Genomic DNA, 12,049 nt, shown 5'->3' on the forward strand with positions numbered 1-12,049 from the left:
ATTTTGAAATCTGGGAGCTCCTTTGTGTTTCTTGAGTCTCCTTTGCAAATGTATGGCAATTGCTCTTGTTGGGGTGGCTCTGGCTGGCTGTAACCAGTCTTACACATTATTACTTTAATTTAATTGAAAATTGCAGTCTCAGAATGTTAGTATTACACAGAATCTTAGAACACACAATGTTGATATTAAAAGTGCCCTTTTGTTGTTTAGTCATTTTAGTCCTGTATGAGTCTTTGTAGCCCTATTTGGAGTTTTCTTGTCAAAGATATTGGAATAGTTTGCCATTTCCTTCTCAAGCTCATTTGATAAATAAGCAAATTGAGGCAAACAAGAGTTAAATAATTTGTCCAGAATCGAATAGCTACAAAATGTCTGAGGCTGGATTTGAACTCAGAAAGATTGATTTCCTAACTCCATGACAGTGCTCCACTTGTGTAGCAGCCCAAAGGAGATTAAAGATGATCAACTCTAACCCCCTTCTTAAGAGGTAGTTTTGTAGATTGGATAATATGTGGGACTTGGCCCTAGGAATGCCAATGTTCAAATCTAGTCTCTGATGCTTGTGAAATGAGGAGCAAAGCATCCTATCTTTCTGTAATTCAGTTTCCTTATTTATAAAATGGGGATTCATGCACCACATGCCTCACCAGGTTTTAGGGAGCAAAATAGATAACTTATGTAAAAATCTTTTTAACCTCCTTGAGGTCAATTGTCTTTTTTTATATCTCTAGCACCCAGAACCATATACTGTAGTTAGCAGATACTTAACAAATTCTACTTGAATTAAATCTCTCATTTTTTGTGTACATGGGACATCTCCTTTATATTAGACACTAAGCCCTTCATAAGCAAAGACTCTATGACTTTTTTTTTCCATTTTTTTCTATCCCTACTCTCTGATCGCATCCAGTGTAATTGGCAGATATCTAGTAAATGTCTGTTGAATCAAAAAAAAAGGAAAAAAAAATTAACCAGTCCCTTCTACTTCCAGTTATGTCTTGAAGAAGGACTTGGAATATATCCCATACTTGCTGAGCTATTGTTTCTCTCTGTGTCTAAGTTTTGATTAAAACATTTAAAAGTTGTCAAATACACACTTTATCAGGATTTGCCACTTTTATAACTTGGCAGTGACAGTAATTGATATTGTAAAAAGATGGGAGAGTTTGTCCTCACTGTGGTGAATGGGGCCCTAAATTCTCACAAACCCTAATGTACTTATAGGAGAAATTTGATTGTGATTAAAACATCTTTTGAAGATCTTGGTATATATTATTGTGAAGTTGTTATTTAATTTCTTTCTCAACTTTTCAAAGCAAGTCTAGACATGCTTTTGCTTGGAGGCTATTATTTACTGTACAGCCCAAAAAACACCAGAAATTAACACTGCTTTGCAATTCATGGATTGGATCATCTCCTTCAGACATCTCTGAGAGCCGAGATTCTTAAAATAACATGAATGGGCTCATTTTAGCTTTTAACTTTCATTTCTATGAACTGGGTTTATATTAACATGCATGGACATTACCCTCTGAAAGATGTATCTAATTTTGCTGATTAAAAAACTATATATTTACTAGTTGTGCACTGAAGTAAAAGTAAATACCACTGAAAGAAATAGTAAAAACAGAATGAGGAATAGGTTTAGGACATATAATCAGTTTGGCTTTGGACAGGTTGAATTTGAGTTATCAATGAGACATGTACAGTAAATAGAGGCATCCTATAAACAAATGGAGATGCAAAGTAGAACTCAGGAACATAAATGTAAAATTAGAAGTTACCTAGATAAAAAGGCAGTAATTGATGTCAAATGACATTTCTAAAAGAGAATAGGTTTATGATAGATCTTTGGGCATGACTTAAAGATGCAAGAAAATTATGAAAAAGTTAATTAGAAAAATAGAAAAATTTAAGGAAGAAAATAACTTCTTGAAAACTAGAAAAGGGCAAGGGGAATCAAATATCATAAAATACCAAGATATAATAAAACTAAAAACTGAAACACCTCATTAGAAAGAAAACTGACCAGGAGAACAAATCAGAGAGATATAAGAGGTGTCAGACTACCTGAAAGGTAAAATTTAAAAAAAAAATCTGGATACATTATTACAAGAAATTACTAAGGAAAATTACCTTGAAGTTGTAGAACAAGATAAAGGAGAAATAGAAAGAATCCACCAATTGCCATGTGAAAGAGATCCTAGGGAGAAAACAAAGGAATGTCATAGCCAAGGAAATTTATTGAAGGGTACATTATAAAAGGAAAATAATCTGGGATAACAAATTGACCAACATGAACCTGTAATGTTATTTCATTTAGGGCTATGATTGAATTGTCATATTACTTTACTTCTCTGCCAATTCTAATCTTGATTGGTCTTAAAAAAAAAACAAAAAAACAACTTTCCTTTCATCAAAATCTTGCTATAGCCTGTTTACTATAATGTATACTATAGCCTAGATTCTCCTTACTCAATTCAATTTATGTGGCTGGCTCTACCCTAGAAGACAGATATACAAAAGCAGAAAGAAAAGACTCTGTCCTCAAGGAACTTGTATTCTATTGGATAAGGGAGACAGAATATAAATAAGCCAAGGATCATTTAAAGAAGGAGATCACAGTAACAACTAAATGGAACTGAAAAGCTTCCTGGAGGAGGTGACACCTAAGCTGAGCCTTGAAGGAAGATCATTTTTCTGTCCTTTTTGGTATGATGTCACTCCCCTCTAACAGAGTAAAGATTTTAGGTTAGGTTTTATCCTTGAAATATTATGGAAAAACCTCCTTTTTTTATCAACTATCATGTTTCTGAATGTTCTTTTTTTAAGTAGATTTTTTATTTTCAAAATATATGCAAAGATAGTTTTCAACATTCACCCTTGCAAAACCTTGTGTTACAAATTTTCCTCCCTCCCTTCCTCCCACTGCTAGACAGAAAGTAATCCAATATATGTTAAACATGAACAATTCTTCTATACATAATTTTCATTTATCATGCTGCACAAGAAAAATCAAATCAAAAACAAAACAAAAGAAACTGTGAAAGGAAAAAAAATAGCAAACACCAAACAAAAAACAAACAAAAAAAGTGAAAATACTATGTTGTAATTCACATTCAGTCCCCATAGTCTTCTCTTTGGGTGCAGATGGCCCTCTACATCACAAGTCTGTTGTAATCGGCCTGAATCACCTCATTGTTAAAAAGAACCTAATTCATCAGAATTGATCATTGCATACTCTTCTTGTTGCTGTGTACATTATTCTCTTAGTTCTACTCACTTCACTCAAAGTCAGTTCAGTCTCTCCAGCCCTTTCTGAAATCATGCTGCTGATCATTTCTGAAATGGTCTTATTAACTGGAGAATATAACTCCTAGCTGATAACCCTTGCCTACCTAATTTCAGCAGCTCCTTTGAGGTATTCACTAGAGAAATACATGCCTTGTTTCTCTCCCCTAAAAAGGACCTCGTCTTCTCACTTTCTACATGAACAATTCAATGAAAGTTGATTAGCAATTTGTTTCTTTGACTTGAGGGGCAGCTAGATGGTACAGAGGATAGAGTTCTGGATCTGTTAAATCTGTTCTCAGACTCTTACTAGCTGTGTGATCCTGAATAAGTCAGTTAGCCTTGTCCGACTCAGTTTCCTCATTTGTCATTAATTTGGAAAAGGAAATGAAAAATCACTTCAGTATCTTAACAGAATCAGAGTCTTAGTCATAAGTAAACTCAGCATCTAGAATATTACCTCTACAACATCCACAAGTTATAATCTACCTTTTCTTTGAAAACCTCCTGTGAATGGATAAGTGACGCTCTCCCAAGGCAAAATTCTATTTATAATATAAACAGTTGTTCCTTTTTAAAGAAGAAAGTTGACATCTGAAGGAAATGGAGCAAAGGAAAATAATTCAAAACAAAAAATGTGCATGTGGTAGGAGAGGATTGATATTATGTAATGTATAGTATACAGGAAGTTTTCTCAGATAAATAAGAAACAAGGAATCACATAGAGTTGTGAGCTTGAAGAACCAACCCAAATCTTCAGGTCTTGTGAAACATACACTCTTAAAAGACAACACATTCAATTTTATTTAGCTCTTTTGGAATATAAACTCAGAACTTTCCTTGATTTGGATTAAGGATATTTTTGTGTGAATATATCATTATTATAATAAGGGATTCATATGAAGGATACATTATAAAAGGTAAATAATCTAGGATAACAAGTTGAATGTTGCTATGTTGAGTTGTATGTGTTGTACTGGCTTGGTTCTTCCACTATCCACTAACCTCTAAGTGAAGTGTCATATATTGGTAGCTATTTAATAAATGTCTGTTGTATGGATTGAATTGAATTAGAACAAATAAATGTAAAATCTCACAGTTGGGTTCAAAAATGAAATTCATAAGTACAAGATGGGGAACACACTGTTAGATGTCAGTTCCTATGAAAAAAATGTCCCAGAAGAAATTAGTTTCTGATCATAACTTATACCATATATCACAATAAGCTCAAAATGGAAATGGAACCTTATTATGAAAGGTTATATCATAAAAAATAGAAAAGGACCATATCTGTTTCCTTTCAGAAAACTATTACAAGGTCTTAACTAAATGAGCAATAGAGATGAGGACAAAATATAAAAAACAATTGTAATTACATGACACAGAAAGCTTTTTGAACAAACTAAATCAATGGACGTTTTTAATTGATCAAAAGTATTTTCATTAAATATCTCTGATAAAAGTCTGATATACAACATGTATAGAGTAGTAACACAAATATAGAAGTCCAAAGTACACATCTCAGTAGAAACGAAGTCACTATGGACACATGTTAGTTGTCTTCTAGTACCGAACAGACTGTCATATGGAAAAGGGTAAAATTTGTTTTGCCTAGCATAAAATGAAGAACTGGGAGAAACAGATGACTTATAAAGAATACTATTTATATTTTATATCAGGAAAAGACAAAATAAAAACAAAAAAATGTTAAATCTTGGGAATAGATTGTTTTAGAACACTCTTCTTATTACAGGTACTCAGTTTTCTCATTAGAACATTAAAATAATGCTGAAATACAAGAGCTACCATTGTTACAAATTAAGTAATTAAGCCTTGGAGGGTTTAAGTTGCTTGTTCATTTTCATACAGCTAATATAGATCAGAGTCAGGACTTAATTTTTCTTTCTGATGCCAAAGCTAATGTTGCCCATAATTTATTGATAAATGCATAGTAAACCAGGAAGCAAAGAAATCCCTTAGTTTTTGTGGTTTCAGGTACAGAATTTTTTCTGAGACATAATAAAAGGTCTCATATTTCCTTTTTGTTGTAGTTCAGTTATGTCCAATTCTTTGTGACCCCATTTGAGATTTTCATGGTAAAGACACTGGAGTGGTTTGCCATTTTCTTCTGCAGTTCATTTTACAGATGAGGAAATTGAGGCAAGTAGGGTTAAGTGATTTGCCCAGGGTCACACAGTTAGGCAGTGTCTGACTCCAGCACTGTATCCACTATACAACCCACCTGCCCATTTACAACCTACCTTTATAAGACTCCGTGAGGGATATAATATAAGCAGTATTCTTCCCATTTCACCTCATTTTTGAAATTTAAAATTTATAGGTCATTTTATAGATTAAAAAATTGAGATAGAGAAGCCAAATATTTTCCCCATTGTTATAATTAGGAGGTAGAAGCATTAGGATTCCAAAGTAGATCTTTTAACACACAACTCAGTATTCTTTCCACTCTACTAGGATATCCCTCAATCTACATTATCTAAGGTACCATTAACATAGAGATAAATAGGAAGCAAGAGGTATATAACCTTCAATGACAAGTCTGTTCTGAGGTTGCTTTCATTTCTAACTTGAGATAAAGTTCCAAACAAGTCATCCTGGCTGGTTTGATGGTTTTCAGGCTGTTAGGATTCCTTAGAAACCTCCCCACCTGAAGCAGAGTCATTCTGCCAGTCTGACTGCTTGGCAGTGGTGTTGATGGCTGACATGGGGCTCTGAGGCAGTGCTAACAATACTCTGGCCCCTGCATCAGAACAGCACTGGTTGACAGGCCTGAGAATGATACCTCTGACAGATCAAATGACCTTCCCTCCCCCTAGGTCTCAGACTGCTGCACAAACAGAAAAACAAACTCTCCAGAGATCTTCCCTTCCTTATAAATTACTGATGCCTTTCTTTGACTTCAACTGAGTTGGAAATACAGAAAATAGCTAACTTGGGGTTTTAAAGCCTAATAATAAAAACTGGAACTTGTCTAACTCTTTTAAGATTTACAAAGCCCCTTTCTCACAGTATCCTTGAGAGGGTAATGACAACAAATTCTAGCATACCCATTTTACAAATCAGGAAACTGGGGCAGAAAGAGTAAACTAGCTACATCACATAGCTAAGGAGTGTTGGGGATGAAATGCAAAAACAATTCTTAAGGCTCAAAAGCTAGCATTTTTTAAAATTGTGACACTCTGCCCTGCTGTGATTCTGAGGTGTAACTTGTTTCTCTTCAAAACTCGTAATGAGTTTAATTTTGCCACCAAATGTCTCTTCTATCTCCTAACACATGGGGGAATTATTTTTATGTCTCCTTCAAACTAATTTTAATTCAACAAGCACGTATTAAACACCTACTGTATACTAGAAAAAAAATATATATATATATATAAACACTAGACACTGAGAACACAGGGCACAGGGACAGAGAGCTTGCATTCTATGAGGAATAGATCTGGAATTATACCAGGAATGAATCTGCTAAGATCTGAAAATGATCATATTTCTGATGCTTACTTTTCTTTTCCAAGGTTAGCAGAGTAGATTTTGCTGCTCAATATCAAAAGAATGGTCCCAATAAATAAATTTTGTTCATTTTTACCTCTGACAGAAGCTTGAATCCCAGAGTTATAACTGAAGTGCAGTAACTGAATGTTTGTCTTGGGGCAATTAAGTCATGCTGGGGATAGAGTTCAGGACTTGGATTCAGGAAGATCTAAGTTCAAATTCAATATCAGACAGTAGATGTATGACCTTGAAGCAATCATGTAATTTTGCTGTGTGCCTCAGTTTCCTCATTTGCAAAATTTAGTAATACCTTTGTCCAAGGGTTGTTAAAAGGATACAATGAGATAAATATTAGTGTTATAAAGTATTTATTATTAATCAGCTGCTGTTACATGTAATATCTGTCATGGGATCAGCTTTCAAAAAGCTTAGTTAGGATTTAATTTGGATAAAGGACAAGTATATACATAGCTAGTATATAAGATAGAGTGATATCAGTGCTCAGTGGAGGTCGAGATAACATGTTCAATTTTCTCCTTTTATTGGGAAGTATAAGGCAAAAGAGACTACTTTCAGTTGGATTTGGAAGAAGAATCATGAAGTAAGAAATTGAATTTGGAAGAAATATTTATGACATATGAAAAATCAAATTTGGAATTTACAGAGAAAATTCATTCTTCAGGAGTCAGAACATAACACTTTTTTTGGTTTGTTTTTGTGTGTGTGTTTCAAAATATACACCATTTCTAACACCTTTGAATAATTCTACATATATGTATTCTGAAGACCAGGTTAAAACTGACGTTTCTAGAAATAAACATTCTGGTTCACACAAACATAGGATTATACATTTGGATCTCAAAGAGAGCTCAGAAGCCATCCATTCTACTCCCTCATTTTAAAGATGAGGAAACTGAGAAAAGTTATGCTCAAGGCCAAGAATACCCCAAATCATTCAAACACATAGTGTTAGAGGTAGGTTTAAATCCACAACATCTGAATTCTAAAAATCCAGGACTGTTTTCATCACATTGAATGTATTGAATTTAAGTGAGGTGGAGCTGCACTAAGTTGTCAGTCTCACTTCTCCCCTTACCCTTCTATTTCTTCTCTTTCCAGAATATCCATCTATACTTCTTTCCCCCAGTACTTCTATGACAGTCCTTAATCCCCTTATTATTATTTCCCATCTTTGGATTTTACACTTTGACAATATACTGCAAAAATTCAGTTCCCAGAACAGAATAAAATACTCCAGATATCATATAACTACAACAGTGCTAAATAACTATCAACTCTTTTCTTTGGGAATAGTTCCTGTTTTAATGCAATCTAAGATTTTATTAACTCCTTTTGTATAGATAGTATGCCATGATTTTATTTGTATCTAGCACAGTGCCTATCATGTAACAAGTACTTGCTGATTGTTTGATAAGTGATATTACTAAATCATAGTACCAAACTCTCTTTTGATTTCCACATTACATTGTTGTTCACTCAAATTTCCAAAAGCTTTTCCTGAACTGTTTTATTGCCCTGTTTTGTTGAGGCTGTATTTAATATATTGATTTACTGAATGTATCTTTATTTTTATAATATATAACCAAACATATTATTTTACAGCCATCATCATTTAATTTTATCTTATTCAATTTGACCTATGTTTCTAGCCTATTCATACAGGTTTTTTTTTTTAACTTTAGCTATTCCATTTAGTATATTAACTGTCACTCCTCTGTTTTCAGCAAATTTCATAAGTTGCTATCCATTCATTCATTTTAGAATTGATGTTTTCTGGAGGAACTATTGATAGACTTGAAACCAGGAAAGTCTCTGCTTGAATCATTCCTTTGTCACTTAATACTTGTGTGATCTTAAGAAGATAAATTACTTAATTTCTCAGACTCAGTTTCCTCCTTTGTAAAATGGGAACCAATCAATATACATTTATTAATAATCTATTATTTAGCCAATGTTTTCATAGATTGTAAGTACAGGAAGAAAAAAGTGAAATATTCCCTTGTCTTATGTAGCTACAGGCTCACCTTTGGTCTGGATACCTGAAGCATTAATCTTACAGAATTGTTGTAAGTATTAAATCAGATAATTCATGTAATTTTAAAACTTTCAATTATTACATAAATATTGATTATCATCACCATGCATAGAAATGTTAATATAAGGAAAAAAGAAAATTCTTTGTGATACTCCACTAGAGATTTTGGTAGAAGATTGACATCAATTAATTAATGATCATTTTTGGGTTTTGGTCATTCAATCAGTTCTAAATTCTATCAACTGAATTATTTTCTAACCCAAATATTTCCTTTGTCTAAAATACATATGGATATTAATTTTTGTATCTGAATAAAATTATACTACTTCTTTCTTTACTTCCCTTTCTTTTGTTGTTCAGTAATTTTGACCAGATATTTCTGAAACCATTTGAGGTTTTCTGGGCAAAGATACTGGAGTAGTTAGCCATAAATACTTTTTAAATAGTCATAAATATTTCTCAAATACTCATAAATCATCACTTTGATGAGTTGTGAGAAAGTTGAGAAACCCTAAGGCTACTCAGCCTTGGCAGAGCCACAAACAATGCTGGCTGCCAAAGAACAATCTTGTTGGTCAGTAAACCATAGAATTCAATAATGGGAGCTGCTCCATCCCTATCACTCCTCAATTGTACTTCTAAGTCATAATATTAGCATATCAACCTAATCTTTGTTTCTCTTTCCTATAAAATTATCGTCTTCATCCTGACTCTTTTCTAAATTCCCTTGGAACTTTAAATCCACTTCAATTATAATAAATCTTTGCCCCTTACATTGGAGACAAATAATGTGTGAATTCACCATATCCATGATATTGACCAAGGGACCCTAATATTATTGGGGATATCTTCTGCCTCAACATTGTTGGTGCCCAAATGTGGGGCCCTCCAATTTTATAATCTCATTGTTAAGGTAAGCCCTTTTCACCCCTACAGCTGGCAACATCCCAAGCACCTAGAAAAGCTTCCCTGTGTTATCTGAGTTCTATGCTTTGCAAATTTTCCTTGACTAGAGATATCTGTACTTGAAATCTCTTGTCATTTCTCAGCAAAATTTCTTCTTGACTAAGGAATCTTTTGTCACTTTTTCACCCTCCCTGATACAGCAGAGGAAGGTGAGGCACTATAGGACTAGAAATTCTAAGGCCTGTGGCAAAGATAGGACAATTCACCTCTATCCCTAAATCTACTGGAAAGGAATTGAGAGTAGACCCTTCTCTTGGGCCCCTTGAACCTTCACCACCTAAACAGGGAATCCGACAGTGCCCAGACTCTGCCTTTCAATACCTCCTATCCAGGGAATAGGCTTTTTCTCTCCCTTAGGATCCTGATTTAGCCACCCCTTCTAAACTCTGTCCATTGAGAAAAGTAGTTTTTTTTTTTCTTTTTTCTTTTTTTTTTTGGTTGTTGTTTGTTGCTGTTAGCAGGCTTTCAGGGAGGGATAGTCAGAGTGCATGTGCCTTTTTTAATGTCAGACCTTTCCCAGATTAAAGAAAAATGAGGTCGTTACTCTGAGGACCCTATTGAGGACTTTAAAGCTATCTCCCTGCAATTTGATCTTACCTGGGGACATGGTAACATCATTATCTCTTCTTGCTGCACCATGGAGGAGAAAAAGAAAATCTTGGATCTGGCCCAGAAGTTTGGAGATGATATGGCTGAGTCCTCTTCTGGTAGATACTCCTCAGAGGCTCTTGCTGTCCCAGTAGGGGGATCCCTGGTGGGATTATTGAGAAGGAAGCTGAGACACACAGAGAATGGATAATTTTCTAATCTGCCTCACTGAAGGCATGAAGAAAGGAATTAAGAAGCAGGTTAATTATGAAAAATTTAAGGAAGTTACACAAGGAGCTGAGGAAAATCCTGCTCTCTTTCAGGGGAGGCTTCTAGAGGCTCTAAAGAAATACACTAACCTGGACCCCACTTCTCAAGAGGGACCACTGCTATCAGCATGCATTTTATTAGTCAGTCTGCTCCAGACATTCAGAGGAAGCTGCAAATTCTCAAACTCCCTAGACACATCTGTTGGAAACAGCCTTTGGAGTTTTCAATAATAGGGGACAAGCTGCAGCAAAGGAGGAAAATTGCAGAATCAGGGAAATCAGAGAATAGATTCAAATTGTAGTTGCTGCCATATTTGGGAACCATGGGGTTTTGTGCCTCAGCTGCCATGGCCAGGGCCATTGGTCTCAGGATCGTCCTTGGAGGAAACCCCCAGACCCATGCCCTAAGTGCCACCAGGAAGGGCACAGGAAGACAGACTGCCCACAGTGGGGTTGAGCCACCTCTTCCCAGTGCCTTGTCCTCTGGTCTCCTCAGGACCAAGAGAGATGGTGCCTGGGGTTTGGCAGGCTCTGCCTTTACATCACGATGGTGAACCCAGGGCAATTTTGGATGTGGTAGGTAAATCCGAGTATTATGCCACATTTTCCTTTAATTGTTCTGCCTCAGTTTTCCTAAATTGTTATACTTCAGTTCCTTGAATTGTTCTGCCTCAATCCCCCTGGTTGCAACCCCCATTCCTGACCATTAGAACTGATATAAATTAGGGCTGGGAGGCCTGACCATTACCATTTCATACAGCCATAAAATTGCAGGTGGTTAGTCTTAGATGGGGGGGGGGGGGGGGGGGGGGGGGGGGGGGGGGGGGGAGCATATTATCCCATCTCAGACTGAGTGGCACCTAGCCCTCCCAATTTATTAGGATTTATGGTCCTTCCTTACCTCCAACTTTTCAGAACCAAATTTATGGTCCATTCCTGAAAGTTCCCGCTCACCAGTACACTCTGCCTTCTGCCTTTGTTTCCCTTATCACTGAAGTCCTATAAGAATCCCTGGAATTCTTCACTCATTGTTCAATGCTTTCAGACATGAGTCCAATCCAGTCCTGGGAGCAATATGGATCCTGTTTTGGCCCCAGCACAATCTCTCCCTCTCAAATAAAATATTAAAAACTCTCTAATCTCTATCTTGCCTCAATTTCTCCAGCATTATTTTTGGAAGCCCAGCCTGGAGAGCAGAATTAGAGATTAGAGACCTTCAGGTTTCTGCCTGGAGCCTTGGGGTGACTGGGTGTGGGGTCTTTGGGAATTATTCCAGAGTTTCCACTAGGAGACCAGTTTTCAGCCGGAGCAAAGCTTATTGCAGACACCTTCACCTGGCTATCACAGGAGAGAGTCTGTTTTAAAA

This window comes from Sarcophilus harrisii, chromosome 1 (genome assembly GCF_902635505.1).
Source record: "Sarcophilus harrisii chromosome 1, mSarHar1.11, whole genome shotgun sequence".
NCBI lineage: Eukaryota > Metazoa > Chordata > Mammalia > Dasyuromorphia > Dasyuridae > Sarcophilus > Sarcophilus harrisii.